Consider the following 21,901-nt stretch of genomic DNA (forward strand, 5'->3'; position numbering starts at 1 on the left):
GGATTGTTATATAGATCACAATCCTGTTATCCAACCCTGCCAGTAAGGAATTAAGGAATTGATTCTGTAATGTAGAGTTATGGATGGATGGAAAGACATATTGAATTAGAGAACTTAAGTGACTGAACCCATGTTGCAAAACTGGTTCTTAGCTTGACTATGTGAGCTCATTCTCCAGCCTTGGAGTCTAATGCTGTTGCTGGTGCTGGTGCTGGTGCTGATGCTGATGCTGATGCTGATGCTGGTGCTGGTGCTGATGCTGGTGCTGGTGCTGATGCTGATGCTGATGCTGACAAGCTTAGCATTACAGGAAGATGCGTGCAATGTGTTTTCCCAATGCACAGAACCATCCATCTTCTTTGAAAGCACATTAAGAAGTAGCTATCTCTGAAATCACTGACCCTTCTAGACCTGAATTCTTTATTTTTAACATGTGATGGAGAGGATAACATTTACTGAGTAGATTTCATTGCGGCATTTTAAAAGTGACTTATTTTTAGTTTATGAGTGTTGGCTTGGATGTTGTATGTGTACCACGTGTGTGTGTGTGGTTCTGGCAGAGGCTAGAAGAGAGCATCAGATCCTATGGAACTGGGGTTAAATGGAGTTACTAGTTGTCTTGTGGGTGCTGGAAATCAAGCCTGGGTCCACTAAAGAGCAACCAGTGCTCTTAACCCCTGAGCCAGCTCTCCATGCCTGGAGCATCTCCCTTTTTGTATTATGCATTTTATTAGCAGTGAGGAGGGACTTGTGAGAAGCTTCAATATGGTCTTCCAAATTACAGAAGGCTATTTCTAGGATGAAGATGGTAAATCAGAAGGTGGAAAAGGGGGAGTCCTATTGATATGGCCCAGAGCACTAAGCATTGCACGTATCTACTAGGAACGGTTTTGTGATAGTCTCCTTGCCAGAAGGATGGTATCATCTGCCACTTACATGAGGTCACCCAGGTCTGCTCAGCTTATTCATAGCTCACTCTATTTTCAGTATACTTACATTTCATTACGTTTATTTTATAGATCTATGTCAATATTTTGAGCTAGATAAGAAGCATCTAAGTTTCCAAGTAGCTTGATAGTATACAAGAAAACTGCTTACTATTGATCTTATGCTTCACTGAATTCTTATTAGCTGCCCTATTTTTGAATTAGTTTATATAGTTATCTTCACACAGGATTTTTCTCATGCAGTTACATGTCTTTATTTATATAATATCTAAAATATTGTGAGTGATTAATAATGATTAAAGATTTTACTTTATAGGAAAAATTCAGAATTTTAATGTGCAGTGTAATTGAGGTTTTCCCTTTAATTTTTTTAAAAATTAATTTGTAAGAGTTTTTTCCCCTGAACTTAGGACCTCTGGAAGGGCAATCGGTGCTCTTAACCCTGAGCCATGTCTGCAGCCTCTATGTTTGGAATAGTTTAACCGTCTCTCAACTGCAGAGAACGACTAATGAATAGGATTAAGTAGATATTAGATTATCCACACAAATCTATGTGAACACCAATAAAAATATGGTTTTGGTGGATATAATTGATTCCTAACTTTGTTACAGTTGTAAATGCATCAAGCATAAACTTTGGCTCCATACAATCAGCTTTTGACATGATTTAGCTTTCAATTGTCTGTTTATTTTATTGCAATGCATAATATTTCTAAATAGGCAGAAACTGAAAACTTAATCTATAAATGAGCAGAAGTAGCTACTTTAAATATTTTTTTTGTCTTCTTCCTCACCCCACCCCCAAGCTATCTGAGCAGTGCACTCTGGCTCCCACAGGTTTTTGTCAGCTAACAGGTTTCCACCCTGACCAGAACTGCTGCTCACGGGTATTGTTTTGGAGGAAATTTAATTTTCCCAAGTCACAGCTTTCAGGTTGGTGAAAGATGCAGTTTGTTTGTAAGGACACTGGAAAGTTTTATAATTTGTGTCCTGAAGAATCTAACTTTTATTTTTAGAAACTGTCCAAGCTGAAGCTACGTAGGACATTTCCAGCCTTACTGTCTGCCTCTTAACTAAATTAATCAACACCATCCAGCAGATTAGAGACGCTAAGAAAGAAAAATAATGCAGTAAGTCCAGCTTAATGGGTTCTTTAAAGTAGGAAGCATCTCATCTTGTGTGGGGATTCAATTACTTCTCTCTGGAAGAGGAAGAGATTTCACCCCATACCTTTCTCTCTGACTTGTTTTATAACCTTAGGTAACTTAGTTAACTTTCCCATATATTTTCTTTTTTAATAAAGGAATATAAGTACTCCAAGAGCTATTTATTGTTTTCTTTTACTTTTGTGATTATAATTACATTTCCTTCTAATAGGGAGTAGTTACCTTTGTAAAATAAAGATTATTGAATGATGTATGATAGGAACAAAATAAATTATAACAGACAAATAAATTTGGATAACAAAAGAGAGAAATAGTCCATTGTAAGTTGTACAGCAGTTACACTCATTATTTTTTTCTTATAAAAACAACATTTAATTTGGGGCTGGCTTACAAGTTCAGAGGTTCAGTCCTTTATCATCAAGGTGGGAGCATGGCAGTATCCAGGCAGTCATGGCACAGGCAGAGCTGAGAGTTCTACATCTTCATCCAAAGGCTGCTAGTGGAAGACTGACTTCCAAGCAACTTATGTCCACACCCACAGTAACACACCTACTCCAACAAGGTCACACCTATTTCAACAAGGCCACACCTCCAAATGGTGCCACTCTCTGGTCCAAGAATATACAAACCATCACATTCCACTCCCTGGCCCCCATAGACTTGTGTATTTAGTCCAACTTTCAAAGTTCTCATAGTCTATAGTACTCTCAACAATGTTGAAAGTCCAAGGTCTCTTCTGAGATTCATCCAATCACTTAACTGTAATCCTCAAAGAAAGACAGGAAACCAGCTGGGCAAATTCCAAACTCTGCATGTCCATGGCTGATGTCAAAGTGGTCTTCAGATCTCCACTACTTTTTCATCTTTGTTGACTGCAACAAACTGCTTTCTCCTGGGCTGGTTCCACTCCCTGTTAGCAGCTTTCCTCAGCATGTATCCCATGGCTCTGGCATCTTTAACATCTTTGAGTCTCCAAGGCAATTTCAGTGTTACAGCTTCTTGTTTCAGTGTCTGGGATTCCACTTGATCTTTTGGGCTCCTTCTAAGGGCTGGCATCACTTCTCCAGCTCTGCCCTCTGTAGCACTCTAAGCTCAGGTTAATCCACTCCACTATGGCTTCTGTTCTTGGTGATCATCCCATGGTACTGACATCTCCAATACACTGGGGTGTTCTACTCCAATAGCCTCTCATAGGCTCTCTTCATGGTTCCAAGCCTCAAATCCTTTGCATGACCCCTTCAGTCCTGGGCCATCAACTACAGCTGAGGCTGCACCTTCATCAGTGGCCTTCCATGGCCTCTCACAGTGCCAAGCCTCAGCTGCTCTTCTTAACCCCTTCATGCTTTCCAGTACCACTTTAGTGACTCTTTCCAATTACCAAGTACAGCTGCAGCAGGAGGTACAACCGTGGCTATCTCTTTTTTTTGTTTGTTTTTTGAGACAGGGTTTCTCTGTATAGCCCTGGCTGTCCTGGAGCTCACTTTGTAGACCAGGCTGGCCTCGAACTCAGAAATCTGCCTGCCTCTGCCTCCTTGCACCACCACGCCTGGCTATAGAGTCAGATTTTTCTAAAGCCGGCTGAAGAGTCATCAGGACAGCCTCCTAGAAGGGGAAAATTTGCCCACCACATTTCTGTTTTGTTTTCCATTTGATGGGAAAACAGACAGAACCACAGGAACACACAATGTATAGAATTTTATTTTTTAAAAAAATCTTACACAAGTCCTTTCCATCCCCCCTTCCCCTTCTCAAATGAAGCCCCCCTCCCCCAACACACATACACATCCTCTCCCACTGAGGTCAGAAAAGGCAGTCCATTTTGGGCAGGGGGTGGGAGGAGATCCACAGAGAAGCAGAAAGGTAACAGACTCAGCCACAGCCCTTTCTCCAGTTGTTGGAGGACCCACATGAAGACCAAGCTGCTCATCTACATATGTGCGGGGACCTAGGTCCAGCCTATGCTCGCTCTTTGATTGGTGTGATTCAGTCTCTGGGAGCTTGGAGGGGTCTGGGACTTGTGTGAGGGGTACTGGGAGGAGAGGAAGGGCTGAGGATGGCTTGTAAAGGGAATAAATAAATAGATGGCTCAGTGAGTTTAAAAAAAAAGTGGAGCTCACAGCTTAGCTGCTCACTTAATGCATAATAGGCATAACTTGCTAGAACTCTTAAGCATTTCTCTGCTCAAAGACCTGGGTTTCAGTCTATCTTCTTAGAATGTGGACAATGCCAAGAATAGTGACCATAACTTTATCCTAGTATCCTAACTACTTGACTCACAGCAGATACTCATTTACATTAGATAGAAAAAAATATATAAAGGGATATAAGGCATACAACCCAAAAAATAAATTTTTAAAAATTAGGATAAATCTAGATTTACAAGAAAGCATCAGAGGTAGTCTGGAGTTTCCTCCCATTGTTACAATCAGGTCCTACCATGGTTTGGGCTGTATTTGTCAGCACCAAGGAGCACACACAAACACATTTCTGTTACATAGACATAGTCTCTCCACGCCCCCACTAATGCCCTCTTCCTGTTCAAGATCCAATTCAGGGTGTTATATTGTATTTCCTTCTTTTTTAATTTTAATAGACTAATGCCTTGTCATGTTCATTGGTTGTCCTGTTGTGTCCTTTAGTCCATGACAGTTTCTATCAGTCCTCTCTTCATGACCTTTTCAGTCTTCAGAAATACCAACCCACTGCACTGTAGAACGATCCCAATAAGAGTTGGTCTGATATTTTTACTATAGTTGATCTCATATTAGAGTAGAATTATAGTCATCAAAGTAAGAGTGGATAGGAAAAGGTTGACTAATGAGAACTTAACTACAGTTAGATTGGAGTGAGAGAAACCTTTTGCTATTCACAGAACCATGACTGTATATTGCAATATTACACTATACTTACGAAGCTAGGAAGGATTTTGAAAACCTTTGTCTTAAAACAAACAACAAAAAAAAGATAAGACAGATGGTTTGAGAAGGCAGACTTGCTTAAACAGAATTACACATGTAATATGGGCATGTTTTTAAGTATCACGTTACTCCAGTGATATGGACAACTTGGTTGGGTTTAGTTTTGTTTGGTGGTAGGGTCTTATGATATAGCCCTATCCTGTCTGGAACTCATTTTGTGGATGAGGCTGACTTAAAACTTGCAGTCATCCTTTTCCCATTCCCCAGCTGCTGGGATTAGTGGCATGTCCACCTACCCAATTAAAAATAAGTTCAGCTGATAAAAGACACGATCCTGGGTAGGTAGAAGCAAATGACATCACATGGCACACTGCATTCATTGTTTCCAGGGTTGCTCACTATTAAATACTATTCCCCCTCTTTCCTGCTTTATTCTCTAAAAGCAGTTTGGTTTACCTAGCCTCTTTCCAGGGTCAAAGGAGAGTAAGTGCTACCTTTTGAGGGGATTGAATAATCATAAGGAAAATACACACAGACTCTCTAAATCATTTAGAATTTCCTGGTAGGAGCATCACCCATTGATGGCAAATCCCTTCTACCCATACCCAAGGTTAGGTTGGTTAGATGACACAGGGTTTCCAGAGAAGGAGTCATGATTAGATGGACATTGCTTAAATAAAACAGTCCCTCTTGAGGGAAGACTACGGCTATGTATCAATAGCCAATGACTATGGTATCAATACCTATGATTTAATCAATTACACCTACATAGTGAGACTTTCACAAAAGCCCTACATGGTGAGGTCTGAGACAGCCATATAATACAGCCATGAATGAAGTATACCTGGCACAGAGGCTCTGAACTCCATGTGCCATGCCTTGCTCTGGGCATCCCTTTCATTTGGCCAGTCTTAGGGTGAATCTTTGATAATGAATAGCAAGCAGTAAGTCAGATGCTTTCCAGGATTTGGTGACCTACTCTAGTCAGTTACTAAACCTGAGAGGGAGCTGTGAGAGCTGATGATGTCACAGGTGGGGGCATCAGAAATGTTGGGATCTACTATTTGCAATAATTGCCTTTTGAGGAATGAGAAGGCCACTCTTGTGGAGCTAAGTTCCTTCCTTGTGGGTCTACACTATCACAAGATGTTTAAAGTCAGAAGTGTATTGAATTGGTGAGCCCAGTGTGGCTTGTGATAAAATACTGTGGTACTTATGTCCTTGCTTTATGTGCTCTAAGTATCCTTGCTGGGAGCTCTTTCAGTTTGGCTGGCACTTGGATCCCTTTGGTACCCTCACATTTTTTTTCTTTTCATTTTCCACTTAGTGCTTCCTCATATTCTGGTACTACAAAAGATGCTTATGTCATTGAACAGTCATTATTTCTTTAAGTGGTCTGATCCCTTGTATTGAAAGAGTGGCATTTAAAAACTAAGATGTGGGTGCTAGTTGTGTTTACTGCTGCAAGGAACAGGTTTTCACTGCTTCTAGGCCTTTCGGTTCACAGACATGTGTAAATCCCTACGGCCTCATGTGAAGGGCTTTGAAGAATTAAGAACAACATCCCATTTTCAACCTTGTCACTGAATGCCTGTGCCTCTGATTTCCCAAAGCAATCCTTTGAACCAGTCTTAAGATCTTTATTTCTACTTACTTCTGCCTGCTTTGAAGAAGGGACATTCTTAGTTTATAGCAGCACACTTGGTTCCAAAGTCTACAAAGGAGAACATGGACGTCTGATTTCCAAGAGTGGCCATTGCTGATGATGTCAGGACCCCTGGCCCTTCGCACATCAACTCAGGGATTCTATATTCTTAATACTTCAAAAGAAGAAGAAGAAGAGGAAGAGGAAGAGGAAGAGGAGGAGGAAGAGGAAGAGGAAGAAGGAAGAAAAGAAGATAATAAGAAGAAAACAAGAAGAGAAGAAGAGAAGAAAAGAAGAAGAAGAAGAAGAAGAAGAAGAAGAAGAAGAAGAAGAAGAAGAAGAAAAGAAGAAGAAGAAGAAGAAGAAGAAGAAGAAGAAGAAGAAGAAGAAGAAGAAGAAGAAGAAGAAGAAGAAGAAGAAGAAGAAAAGAAGAAGAAGAAGAAGAAGAGGAGGAGGAGGAGGAGGAGGAGGAGGAGGAGGAGGAGGAGGAGAAGAAGAAGAAGAAGAAGAAGAAGAAGAAGAAGAAGAAGAAGAAGAAAAGAAGAAGAAGAAGAAGAAGAAGAAGAAGAAGAAGAAGAAGAAGAAGAAGAAGAAGAAGAAGAAGAAGAAGAAGAAGAAGAAAGAAGAAGAAAAGAAGAAGAAGAAAAAAGAAGAAGGGAGGTCATGGTTATGACCATGGCGGTAAGCATGACTTTGCTTTTTTGGAGCCCTGGAAGCTCAGGCCTCGCACTCTGTGAGTCTGTATGCAGTGTTACTCAGGCCTATGGTTCCCTGAGTCCCAGAAATTGGGCTTTCTCAGTCACCTGAGTCAGACCTACCTCTCAGGTAACAAGGACTCTTCACAAGGTAACCCTTGCACCTGAAATAAAAAGTAAACAAAACAAACACACACCAAAACAACAACAAAAACCAAGACTTTCTAACAGTTGCCTGAGACTAGATTGCCGTGGATGTTCATAAACAACCACTTCCACCTTGTTCTGCACCATCGTCAGATGGGCCAACAGCTGAGGTATAAAAAGAGGACTTATTGTTGAGAATAGTTTTTGCTATTCTAGGTTTTGGTATTCAGATGAATTTGCAAATTGCCCTTTCTAACTAGGTGAATTGAGTTGGAATTTTGATGGGGACTGCATTGAATCTGTAGATTGCTTTCAGCAGGATAACCATTTTGACTATATTAATCCTGTCAATCTATGAGCATGGGAGATCTTTCCATCTTCTGAGGTCTTTAATTTCTTTCTTCAGAGACTTGAAGTTCTTATCAAACAGATCTTTCACTTCCTTAGTTAGAGTCACACCAATGTATTTTATATAATTTGTGACTTTTGTAAGGGTGTTGTTTGCGTAGTTTCTTTCTTTTTTTTTTTTTGAGACACAGTCATTATCAGTATCATTTTAATAAGTTGTTGAATTATTTAATTCAAATATACTTTAATAGTCATTAGCATAAGATAGAAAAATATTTCCTTCTATGTTGTCTTAGGAGAAAATCATATCTGTAGAGGTAATCACGAATTTTTAAGTCACATTATTGAGCAAACTATTTACATTATTTGATCTTAGCTTTTATTTCTATGTGACATCTGTCAATCTGGGGACAGTTTTTCATTGTTAGAAATCATGATGAATTAACTTGGATTTTCCATCCAGTTAGTGTTTTTGCATGAACATTGTCCTTGTAGATATCTGTAGATTGTAATTTGCATTATCGCAGACGTGGAGGATTGGAATGATGCACCTCAGACTGAAGGCTGTATAATTTGAGGAGGGTGAATTAATGCCATACTATATAAAAAAGGATTGTAGCAATAATGTCTCATCATTGACAGGAATTAATGCACAGAGTCACGAAATGAATGTGCAGCTAAATTTTGTATTGAAAGTTTTTTGTTCATTTTTTATTAGGTATTTAGATCATTTACATTTCCAATGCTATACCAAAAGTTCCCCATACCCACCACCCCCCCACTCCCCTACCCACCCACTCCCCCTTTTTGGCCCTGGCGTTCCCCTGTACTGGGGCATATAAAGTTTGCATGTCCAATGGGCCTCTCTTTCCAGTGATGGCCAACTAGGCCATCTTTTGATACATATGCAGCTAGAGTCAAGAGCTCCAGGGTATTGGTTAGTTCATAATGTTGTGCGGCCTATAGGGTTGCAGATCCCTTTAGCTCCTTGGCTACTTTCTCTAGCTCCTCCATTGGGAGCCCTGTGATCCATTCAATAGCTGACTGTGAGCATCCACTTCTGTGTTTGCTAGGCCCTGGCATAGTCTCACAAGAGACAGCTATATCTGGGACTTTTCAGCAAAATCTTGCTAGTGTATGCAATAGTGTCAGCGTTTGGAAGCTGATTATGGGATGGATCCCTGGATATGGCAATCACTAGATGGTCCATCCTTTCGTCACACTTCCAAATTTTGTCTCTGTAACTCCTTCCATGGGTGTTTTGTTTCCTATTCTAAGAAGGGGCAAAGTGTCCACAATTTGGTCTTCATTCTCTTGAGTTTAATGTGTTTAGCAAATTGTATCTTATATCTTAGGTATCCTAAGTTTCTGGGCTAATATCCACTTATCAGTGAGTACATATTGTGAGAGTTCCTTTGTGATTGGGTTACCTCACTCAGGATGATGCACTCCAGGTCCATCCATTTGCCTAGGAATTTCATAAATTCATTCTTTTTAATAGCTGAGTAGTACTCCATTGTGTAAATGTACCACATTTTCTCTATCCATTCCTCTGTTGAGGGGCATCTGGGTTCTTTCCAGCTTCTGGCTATTATAAATAAGGCTGCTATGAACATAGTGGAGCATGTGTCCTTCTTACCGGTTGGGGCATCTTCTGGATATATGCCCAGAAGAGGTATTGCTGGATCTTCCGGTAGTACTATGTCCAATTTTCTGAGGAACCCCCAGACTGATTTCCAGAGTGGTTTTAAAAGCTTGCAATCCCACCAGCAGTGGAGGAGTGTTCCTCTTTCTCCACATCCTCGCCAGCATCTGCTGTCACCTGAATTTTTCATCTTAGCCATTCTGACAGCTGTGAGGTGGAATCTCAGGGTTGTTTTGATTTGCATTTCCCTGATGATTAAGGATGTTGAACATTTTTTCAGGTGCTTCTCTGCCATTCGGTATTCCTCAGGTGAGAAATCTTTGTTCAGTTCTGAGCCCCATTTTTTAATGGGGTTATTTGATTTTATGGAGTCTACCTTCTTGAGTTCTTTATATATATTGGATATTAGTCCCCTGTCTGATTTGGTATAGGTAAAGATCCTTTCCCAATCTGTTGGTGGCCTTTTTGTCTTATTGACGGTGTCTTTTGCTTTGCAGAAGCTTTGCAATTTTATGAGGTCCCATTTATCGATTCTTGATCTTACAGCACAAGCCATTGCTGTTCTATTCAGGAATTTATCCCCTGTACCCATATCTTCGAGGCTTTTCCCTACTTTCTCCTCTATAAGTTTCAGTGTCTCTGGTTTTATGTGGAGTTCCTTAATCCACTTAGATTTGACCTTATTACAAGGAGATAGTAATGGATCAATTCGAAATCTTCTACATGATAACAGCCAGTTGTGCCAGCATCATTTGTTGAAAATGCTGTCTTTTTTCCACTGGATGGTTTTAGCTCCCTTGTCAAAGATTAATTTACCATAGGTGTGTGGGTTCATCTCTGGGTCTTCAATTCTGTTCCATTGGTCTACTTGTCTGTCGCTATACCAGTACCATGCAGTTTTTATCACAATTGCTCTGTAGTAAAGCTTTAGGTCAGGCATGGTGATTCCACCAGAGGTTCTTTTATCCTTGAGAAGAGTTTTTGCTATCCTAGGTTTTTTGTTATTCCAGATGAATCTGCCGATTGCCCTTTCTAATTCGTTGAAGAATTGAGTTGGAATTTTGATGGTGATTGCATTGAATCTTTAGATTGCTTTTGGCAAGATAAACATTTTTACTATATTGATCCTGCCGATCCATGAGCATGGGAGATCTTTCCGTCTTCTGAGAGATCTTCTTTAATTTCTTTCTTCAGAGACATGAAGTTCTTGTCATACAGATTTTTCACTTCCTTAGTTAGAGTCACGCCTAGGTATTTTATATTATTTGTGGCTATTGTGAAGGGTGTTGTTTCCCTAATTTCTTTCTCACCCTGTTTATCCTTTTGTAGAGAAAGGCCACTGATTTGTTTGAGTTAATTTTATATCCAGCTTCTTCACTGAAGCTGTTTATAAGGTTTAGGAGTTCCCTGATAGAATTTTTAGGGTCACTTATATATACTATCATATCATCTGCAAATAGTGATATTTTGTCTTCAACCTTCCAACTTGTATCCCCTTGATCTCCTTTTATTGTCTAATTGCTCTAACTAGAACTTCAAGTACTATATTGAATAGGTAGGTAGGGAGAAAGTGGGCATCCTTGTCTAGTCCCTGATTTTAGTGGGATTGCTTCAAGTTTTTCTCCATTTAGTTTGATGTTGGCTACTGGTTTGCTGTATATTGCTTTTATTATGTTTAAGTATGAGCCTTGAATTCCTGATCTTTCCAAGGCTTTTATCATGAATGGGTGTTGGATTGTGTCAAATGCTTTCTTAGTATCTAATGAGATGTGGTTTTTGTCTTTGAGTTTGTTTATATAGTGGATTACGTTGATGGATTTCCATATATTAAACCATTCCTGCATCCATGGAATGAAACCTGCTTGATCATGATGGATGATTGTTCTGATGTGTTCTTGGATTTGCTTAGCAAGAATTTTATTGAGTATTTTTGCATCGATATTCATAAGGGAAACTGGTCTGAAGTTTTCTTTCTTTGTTGGTTCTTTATATGGTTTAGGCATCAGAGTAATTGTGGCTTCATAAAATGAATTGGGTAGAGTACCTTCTGTACCCTATTTTGTGGAATAGTTTGAGGAGAATTAGAATTAGGTCTTCTTTGAAAGTCTATAGAACTCTGCACTAAACCCATAAAAGAACCTCTGGTGGAATCACCATGCCTGACCTCAAGCTATACTACAGAGCAATTGTGATTAAAAACTGCATGGTATTGGTACAGCTACAGACAGGTAGACCAATGGAATAGAATTGAAGACCCAGAAATGAACCCACACACCTATGGTCACTTGATCTTTGACAACGAAGCTAAAACCATCAAGTGGAAAAAAGACAGCGTTTTCAACAAATGGTGTTGGCACAATTGGCAGTTATCATGTAGAAGAATTCGAGTTGATCCATTCTTATCTCCTTGTACAACACTCAAGTCTAAGTGGATCAAGGAACTCTACATAAAACCAGAGACACTGAAACTTATAGATGAGAAAGTGGGGGAAAGCCTCGAAGAGATGGCCACAGGGAAAATTTTCCTGTACAGAACAGCAATGGCTTGTGCTATAAGATTGGGAATTGACAAATGGGACCTCATAAAACAGCAAAGCTTCTTCTGTAAGGCAAAAGACACTGTCAATAAGACAAAAAGGCCACAAACAGATTGGGAAAAGATCTTTACCAATCCTAAATCAGATATGGGACTAATATCCAATATATATATATATATATATATATATATATATATATATATATATATATATATAAAGAACTCAAGAAGTTGGACTCCAGAAAATCAAATAACACTATTAAAAAGTGGGGTACAGTGCTAAACAAAGAATTCTCACCTAAGGAATACCAAATGGCTGAGAAGCACCTGAAAAAATGTTCAACATCCTTAATCATCAGGGAAATGCAAATCAAAGCAACCCTGAGATTCTACCTCACACCAGTCAGAATGGCTAAGATTAAAATTTCAGGTGACAGCAGATGCTGGCGAGGATGTGGAGAAAGAGGGACACTCCTCCATTGTTGGTGGGATTGCAAGCTGGTACAACCACTCTGGAAATCAGCCTGGTGATTCCTCAGAAAATTGGACATAGTACTACTAGAAGATTCAGCAATACCTCTCCTGGGCATATACCCAGTAAATGTTCCAACTTATAATAAGGACACATGCTCCACTATTTTCATAGCAGCCTTATTCATAATATCTAGAAGCTGGAAAGAACCCAGATTTCCTTCAACAGAGGAATGGATACAGAAAATGTGGTACATTATACAATGGAGTACTACTCAGCAACTAAAACCAATAAATTTATGAAATTCTTAGGCAAATGGATACATCTGGAGGATATCATCCTGAGTGAGGTAAAATCCCAATCACAAAAGTACACACATGTTATGCACTCACTGGTAAGTGGATATTAACCTAGAAACTTAAACTACCCAGGATGCAATTTGTAAAGCACATGAAACTCAAGAAGAAGGAAGGCCAAAGTGTGGATACTTCATTCTTTCTTAGAATGGGGAACAAAATACCCATGGAGGGAACTACAGAGACAAAGTTCAGAGCTGAGATGGAAGAAAGGACCATCCAGAGACTTGCCTACCTGCTGATCCATCCCATATACAACCACCAAACCCAGGCACTATTGCATATGCCTGCAAGATTTAGCTGACAGGACCCTGATATAGCTATCTCTTGAGAGGCTATGCCATTGCCTGGCAAATACAGAAGTGGATGTTCACAGTCACCTATTGGATGGAACATAGGGCCCCTAATGAAGGAGCTAGAGAAAGTAACCAATGAGCTAAAGTGGTCTGCAACCCTATAGGAGGATCAACAATATGAACTAACCAGTAACCCCGCCCCCCCCCCCCCCAGAACTGTGTCTCTAGCTGCATATGTAGCAGAGGATGGCCTAGTCAGCCATCAATGGGAGGAGAGGCCCTTGGTCTTGGGAAGATCATATGCCCTAGTAGAGGGGATTGCCAGGGCCAGGAAGCGGGAGTGGGTGGGTTGGAGAGCAGGGCAGGGGAAGGTATAGGGGACTTTCAGTATAGCATTTGAAATGTAAATGAAGAAACTATCTCATAAAAAAAAATAAAGAGGGCTGGTGAGATGGCTCAGTGGGTAAGAGCACCCGACTGCTCTTCCGAAGGTCCAGAGTTCAAATCCCAGCAACCACATGGTGGCTCACAACCATCTGTAACGAGATCTGGCGCCCTCTTCTGGAGTGTCTGAAGACAGCTAAAGTGTAGTTACATATAATAAATAAATAAATAAATAAATAAATAAATAAATAAATAAATAAAAAAGAGAGAACTTATAATTAATGTAGACATAAAATGATCTGGTCTGCTCCTGTCCAAGCCTTTTCTTGCTTAATAGAGAACTCACATTTAGTGTTGTACAACATGCTTTTTCATAATTGCTCTTAGTGGGCTTAAAAAAAAAAACCTCTTAAATCATCATCTACTCTATTTTTTTAATCCGTTCTGCTGTGGATTAAAAAAAATTGCCGTTGTTGCTAGCTTTCGTGTATTCTTCAATAATGTTCTTTCAGTCACCGTGCCTCTCACTATAAATGTCCCATCCATCTGTCAGAAATGGCAGTGTAATTACAATAATTCTGTAATGTGCTCTTCGGAGCTTTGCAGGTAGTGGGAGGTGATGGCGAGGAATGTGTGCCTCTGCCATGGTTCAGGTTCTCTCACCCTCTTGGAGGAATCAGAAAAGAACATTTCTGAGATTGGCTATTTCAGATTCTGAAAGACATAGTGATGATTTAATACTCCATGCCAATGGGGGTGTTGACAAGATAGCTGTATCCTCATCTGTGCAACATACAATGATTGTGTTTTCACTCTTGTTTTATAGGGATTATTCAGGGACTTTCTAAAGTAATGTAAGACTTTGAAATAGCTCTTTGATGGAGACTGAGGTCTTTTATCCCCTGCACTCTCAAACATTAGACTGTATACGTGAACCTAGCACAAACATTTATTTATATTTTTGTAGGTCCTAGTTGATCATATGTGAACAATTTCATATTATTCTAGCACAGCCATTCCTCTTGGTGATCCAGGGTTGGGAAAAATACTAATCCTTAGAATTTTAAATATGGTGCTGGCACCTATTTTTGTTTCTGTTTAATGAATGGCTCCAGAACTTACTTGTATTATCACAGCACTCCATCGTTCTAAGCAGAAACACCACGTCTATCTATTTTGAAACCTCTGTTCAAGTTCCTCCCACTGAAGCCTTTGAAGGCGGCCAGTCAGAGAAGGTGCCCATAAGGCAGCTCAAGTGATGTTTATTTCCATATCTTCTGTGTTATTATTAGACTCAGTGAAAACTGAAACTCTACAGCTTTGGGCAGAGCTTGAAATAATGTTTTTTTCTCTGACTGCCCATTTTGTGAGTCCAGAGAATAGATCAGACAGTCTATCTGTGACTTTGTGACTAAGAAGTTAACCTATGTAATGTGCCTCCTTTGTAATGCCAACAACCAAAGGAAGTGGGTCACACATCCATTGTTCCTTGGGAAAAGAAAAGCATAGTTCATATAACAAGTGGATATTAACTCCCCATACCCTGGTCCACTTGAGGGCATTGATGTAATCAGTGATGGGCAATGTTAAATGTATTGGGGTTTTTGTTCATTGGGAGTGATGCTTCATAAGAATACTGTACTAGCACTTCTGGCTGGTATTTACACTTCTATGAAATGAGAGATTCATTGTGGTTAATACCAGGAACAAAGCTCACTTTCATATTTGAAGTTAATTGATTTCTTTAGGAATCAAGCCTATGACATTTCTGACATGTGCTAGCCTACATAATGGTGTGTTAGGGATTGCCTCATAAATGAAGACCCTGATCATGGTTTTTAAAAGAATCTTTCATTTACAGTAAGAATTTTGTTCTCTTCCGGCTCACTTCAAGTTGAACAGCATCTTGAAGAAATGTGTGTTTTTGCCTCTATAGTTTCTGTTATAAAATGTTAGACACATTTTTCATAGAGACTAAATTTTCATTTTCAGGAATTAGGTCTGAAACTAGAAAATGCATGTGGTTGCAAATTATTCTGTGTAACTATCAAGAATATTTTTAAGTTGATACATGGTTCTTATTCTATAATTCTATCTATTATAGTGGGGTTTATTCTTTGTACTTCTAGGAAATAAGGTTGACTCTTTGAATATTTGTAAGAAAATAGTAATGGTATTAAGGCTTTAGAATTTGCACTGTTGATGCCTTTCTATCCCAGGAACAAAGGAGGGCAACAGGAACTCTGAGGTGTTCAAAGCAAGGAATTCTGTATGCCCAGAGATGGGGAGAGTGCCTGACAAGTCTGAGGCAGAGCCTTAATTCATGGCCAGAGCCTGAGTTATTAGGTTTCGTAAGCTCTTTTTCCTTGGTCAGCTTGTAAATGATACTTTCCTTCTTTGAAAAAAATAAACAAATTCAATATATTTTGGAAGTTTATGAAATAACATGGGCTTAGAACTGAGCCCTGAGGAGGATATGAGTTATTATATAAAAAAGTTATTAATACCTTATTGGGGCCTGGGAGAGAACCCTTAATTTGACCACCATACTTTTGATGCTTTGGTGGTCAAATTAAGGGTACAAGGATGGTAGGAAGGAGCCTTAGAGCCAGATCCTGGCAAGGCTTGTGCTATGGAAATTTTCTTTTTTTTTTAATTTTAGGTACTTCCTAATAGATACAGATGTTTCTTTTCTTTTCTTCTTTTTTTTTAAATTAGGTATTTTCTTCATTTACATTTCCAATGCTATCCCAAAAGTCCCCCTTACCCCCCCCCCACTCCCCTACCCACCCACTCCCACTTCTTGGCCCTGGTGTTCCCCTGTACTGGGGCATATAAAGCTTGCACGACCAAGGGGCCTCTCTTTTCACTGATGGCCGACTAAGCCATCTTCTGCTACATATGCAGCTAGAGACACGAGCTCTGGGGGGTACTGGTTAGTTCATATTGTTGTTCCACCTATAGGGTTGCAGATCCCTTTAGCTCCTTGGCTACTTTCTCTAGCTCCTCCATTGGGGGCCCTGTGTTCCATCCCATAGCTGACTATGAGCATTGAGTATATAGTTCCACACAGTTGGTGTAACAGACTGTAGGAGGATGTGAGCTCCAAAGGTGCCTCCTGAATCAGACCCCTGCTAGGAAGCTCACTGGGACCAGGTCTCTCTCACTGCAGAGAGACACAGGCTAGGAAGGAACCAGGTTCCAACTCTGAGGGCTAAATCTAGAGGCGCCCAGGGCAGGTTACAGCTGATGAAACAGGTCCTTACAAGAACAGGAATAAAAGTGCTTATTAAAATGAAATGTCAAGTTTATTGCAGTTTGCGTTTGGAAAGGCCACTCTATGATGGATAACTGATATTTACGATGCATAAGCTATTTTACCTGCCTACCAAAAGAGGATATAATTATATTTCCAGTCCTGTACGAGTTCATTTACATGATCAATTCACTTGTCCTGGGAAGTGGAATTAAATTGATGAAAGGGGAGTTGCAGCCTTTTGGGGGGTTTTGAAAACTAAGTTTAATGCAAAAAAAAAAAAAAAAAAAAAAAAAAAGAAAGAAAGAAAGAAAAAGGGAAAGCATTATGCTGTAACTTTGTTGTAAACTAAGGCAAATTGAAAATCTTCATTTTCCCTAAAGAAAAACGGTTATAGCCTGTTTTCTTTGTGTTTTAACAAATGTTATTATTTAACCATCTCTCATTGTTTCTCTCCTGCTTTCGCGGGGAGCATGCTAAGGAGAACTTTTCTTCCCTTGAGCAGTATTTAATAATGGGGAAGACAGAAATAAAGAGGCTTATATTTGGACTGAGGTGGGTACTTCATGTTCTGGAGTTTAATACTGAGAAGCGAGCACCAGTTTTATTAATAATTCGCCCCACAGCCATCCTTTCCTTATACTTGCCATGGGTTCACATTTCCTTCTGTGGCACATGCCACCACTAAAAAATGCTACAAAACGGTTTCTATATACAACTAAGGGTTTCTCACTTCATACCAGAAGACTGAACACTAACAATCCAGAAATGAACTGTTGCTATTTATGGCCTAATGAAAAAGATGGTGTCATGAATAATTTTTCAACATGTTTTGTATTTTATTTAAAGCATATTTTGCAGTACCTCCCCAAATATTCAAACTCCTTGTAAAATCACCAAAAATTACATGATCATGTTGAGAGCTTGACTGTTTCTTTTTTTTATTAGATATTTTCTTCATTTACATTTCAAATGCTATCCCCTTTCCTAGTTTCCTCTCCAAAAGTCCCCTTACCCTCCCCCTGCCCTGCTCCCTAACCCACCCACTCCTGCTTCCTGGCCCTGGCATTCCCTTTTACTGGGGCATATAATCTTTGTAAGACCAAGGGCCTCTCTTCCCATTGATGGCCGACTATTTCTTTTTTTGCATATAATTTAACATTTGTAGTTTGCTACACTGGCGAAAAAAGCAGATGAAATACATTGAAAATGCTGATTTTTAAGTAAATTCTATATACTAGGATTTTATTGAAAACACTAATGGCCTTGTATTTCTGATTTTCATCTTGGTACTTGCATAGCAGACTGAAGTATTGTGTGATTCTGTTGTATTGGAGACTACCACATTTCTAGCTCATTTTTTTTTTTTTTTGCATTCTTTCCATGCTTGATGTCAGGGTTGGCCCTTAAATGAAAAATGATGAGATGGTTATAAGCTGAGCACCCAGCAATCATCTCCCCATTATACTAGAGGGCATACAGTCCAGATCTAAAGTTACGCCATTCAAGAAATATGTGTGTGCAATGAGAGTTAAAGAGGTTACACCTGGTGTCACCCTGCCCAGTGCTCATTCATGTCCAAACCCTCTTCTTCATTACATGGCAATCTTCCACAAGTGTCATCTCTCATGATTTATTTAAAGGCCTATTTTTAGTTCCTTAATCTTCTCATTTATTTAGCTTTTTGTTGTCTAGGTTGAATAGGGTATTGAGTCCGGTGAAGGAAGATGAATGTGAAAGTGGAATCTTTATCCCTTTCCAGCTGTTCCCTTAACAGATCTGTTCAATTCGCGCTCCCTCGCTCATTCACGAGAAGCAATAGCTTAGCTTTAAAAATGTCAGATGATGTGCTGGACGTTTGGATAGAGCAGTAAATTATGATTCCCAGCACAGTGTCTGGAGGAGTCACCTTCCTCTTGCCTCTGAAGAGCCTTGCTAACTCCCTTCCGTTTGTTCCATTATATAAGTAGCTCTTGTTCTACACTGAGTTTTCTGCTGATGTTAATGCACTTGCTCAATACCACATCAATGGGTTGGTTACAATAGCTGCTGTACCAAACAGGTCTTCCTGCTTAAGCAGTTTACTTCCTGTTGATGTTGAACAGTAGGGCACGGTTCTGAGTAAGTGAGCTTTGTAAGGACCCAGGAGCTCACCAGTCTTCCCTCACTTTGCCTTTTTGTGCCCATACAGTAGAAGGTGGAAGAATATGAAGGATTCAGACAAGACTTGTTATGAGCTAACATCTTAAAGTCACGAATATTACCTCCCCCTTTCCCTTTGTCTGGAATCCAGGCCCATTGCTATGTTTAACTGCAGTAGAGCTGGGAAACAAGTGGCTTAGTCTCCCACAAATACTGATAACCCAAGGTGAGGGATAATGGTGAGTTTGCCTTCCATAGCTGCTTGTTTCTCTTTTTGTTCTTGCCAGTCTAGATAGAGCCACTTGTCTTCCTTCAGTAATTGATTATGTTTCAGGAATCCTTTGGGTGTTCAGATGGTAGGAAACAACCTGTTTTCTTTTTCCAATACGTTGAGCATACTAAAAGAGTTAAGAGAACTGAATACCTGCAGATTTTGTAGTTACTACTAGAAACACATTGATTTGGGAGCACCGTGGTACTATTTTTCAGTATTGCTTTCTCCAAGTGAGGGTAAGTTTACTGAAATCCCCTCCTGGTAAGATTGCTGTCACCCCTTCCTGCCATCCTTTGTCCAGGCAGTTACCAGATGCCTCCTCACTGTCCTGGTGCAATGGGAACAAGCCCATTGCTTACTTCCTTCATCCAGATATTTGTGGTGTAGGGGAAAAGGAGTCAGGAGGAAGGAAGGACAAAGTCCCAGTAATAGTAGAATTACATACTGAAGGGACCCAGGCAAAGGTCACTTATCGGCATGTTGGGGATATATATATATATATATATATATATATATATATATATATATCATATACTTCCATATGTTGTTGTATGCAGGGTATACCATGGCTTTATGGCAGAGATACATAGTCTTAGTTTAGGTCAGAGAGGTTTGAGATTTGGCAATGTCACACAGAGTATAACAGTTGTTCATTCTTGGGCATCTTTTGCTTGTGGAAAGCAGGCATTTAGAGGTTAAGATGGTGCTGTAAAATCTCTAGCCTGTGTTTTGTGGGCTAGAGAACATCAGATCACTTACCTGAGCCATGAAAACTTCATATACAGTGAGTGTGTAAAGAGAGGACCCTTTTAAACAGAGGCAAACAGGTAGCTTTTCTGAAATTGTTTCAAGTTCTGTTTCTGCCAGCTGAGTGCTCTGTACCCAGGAGGTTATCTGTAAGTATTTAACTAATTGAAGTGATTTCAAATGTGTGCATCACATTCAGTTAAGTTGAGCAAGCCCCCATTAGAGGCTGTCATAAGTTTCAAACCTATGTATTCATTATGTCTCAAGGTTTGCCTGTGGTGTATTGCGACCAGGATTTTCTTTTTCTAATTCAAGGGACTGAGAACACATTAAATTAATTTCTGGTTTCTTGTTTCTGTCCATGGCTTTTCCATACTTATCGAGCCATAAAGATATTGGTGTTTTCTACAAAAATCTGAGGACCTGATGACTAGCCTGTTAGATTTGCAGCTGACTAAAGGTCATAGCATTGATGGAAAAGTTAAAATTGCACATTTATATTTTGCATTCTTTTTTATGGGAAATTTTATTTGTTTACATTTCAAATGTTATCCCCTTTCCCGATTTCCAATCCCCCAGAAGCTCCCTATTTCATCCCCCCACCTCCTGCTTCTATGAGGGTGGGGGGCATATGAGGGTGTGCCTGCACCCACCTCTTAAACGCGTTCTCACGACCGGCCAGGAAGAACACAACAAACCAGAATCTTCTGCGGCAAAACTTTATTGCTTACATCTTCAGGAGCCAGGAGCGCAAGCCCCAAGCCCCAAAAACGAAAGGCCCCCCGCTTACATCTTTAGGAGCCAGAGCGCCAGCGCGCCAGAGCGCCAGAGCGCAGAGCGCAAAAGCGCAAGAGCGCAAGTAAGAGAGCGCAAGTAAGAGAGAGAATGGCGGAAACCCCGTCCCCTTTTAAGGAGAATTATTCTTTGCCTAGGACGCATCACTCCCTGATTGGCTGCAGCCCATGGCCGAGTTGACGTCATGGGAAAGACAGAGTACATGTAGTGGTAAAATACCCTTGGCACATGCGCAGATTATTTGTTTACCACTTAGAACACAGGATGTCAGCGCCATCTTGTGACGGCGAATGTGGGGGCGGCTCCCAACACCCACCCACTCCTGCCTCCCCACCCTCATATTCCTCTACACTGGGGCATCTGAGGATGCTTTCAGCCAACCATTTAACTGATCAAGGGGTCCCCAATGGAGGAGTTAGAGAAAGGACTGAAGAAGCTGAAGGGGTTTGCAACCTCATAGGAAGAAGTACAATATTAATCAACCTGACCCCCCAGAGCTCCCAGGGTCTAAACTACCAACCAAGGAGTACACATGGAAGGACCCATTGCTCCAGCCATGTATGTAGCAGAGGATGACTTTGTTGGGCATCAATGGGATATTTTGCATTCTTTCAAACCCTGTCTGAATCTAACTGATCTTGTATCCTCCACACACCTCTCCACTCTACCATTGCCAGCTGCCACCCATCTCCTTGATGGCAGGCTGTAAGCCACAAAGCGTTCAGCTGCTTCCTCCTGTCCTACATGCCTCTGGTCTAATTCCTGCCTGCATCATGCTGTGTTTACCTCTGAGATGTCTCTGAGGACATGGATTTGAGGTCCTCTTTTAGACCGACACATACCTTTCTTAATTTCCTCAGAGCTCTGAGATGGTTGGAGAATAATGAATGACCAATGAGCCAGAAAACAGACCTTAAAAACAATAAAGAAATAAAACGTTAAGAAGTTTATATGTTAGAAGTCATGTCTTTTCACTGTGCCATGGGAGGATGTATTTCATCATCTTTGGAAACACCTGTTTTTTTCCAAAACTCTGTATCCAGGAGACAAGAGCAGACAGTTGGAATCTTTGCGTGTGTGTGTGTGTGTGTGTGTGTGTGTGTGTGTGTATGTGTGTGTGTATGTGTGGCAC

General features: G+C 40.2%; 1 protein-coding gene across 1 annotated transcript in view; it reads left to right on the plus strand.

Moving 5' to 3' along the window:
* The window catches only part of Oxct1 (3-oxoacid CoA transferase 1), a 128,917-nt gene that overhangs the window by 79,569 nt on the left and 27,447 nt on the right, over window positions 1–21,901 (plus strand). The window lies entirely within an intron of this gene.

Source organism: Mus musculus, chromosome 15 (genome assembly GCF_000001635.26).
Source record: "Mus musculus strain C57BL/6J chromosome 15, GRCm38.p6 C57BL/6J".
NCBI lineage: Eukaryota > Metazoa > Chordata > Mammalia > Rodentia > Muridae > Mus > Mus musculus.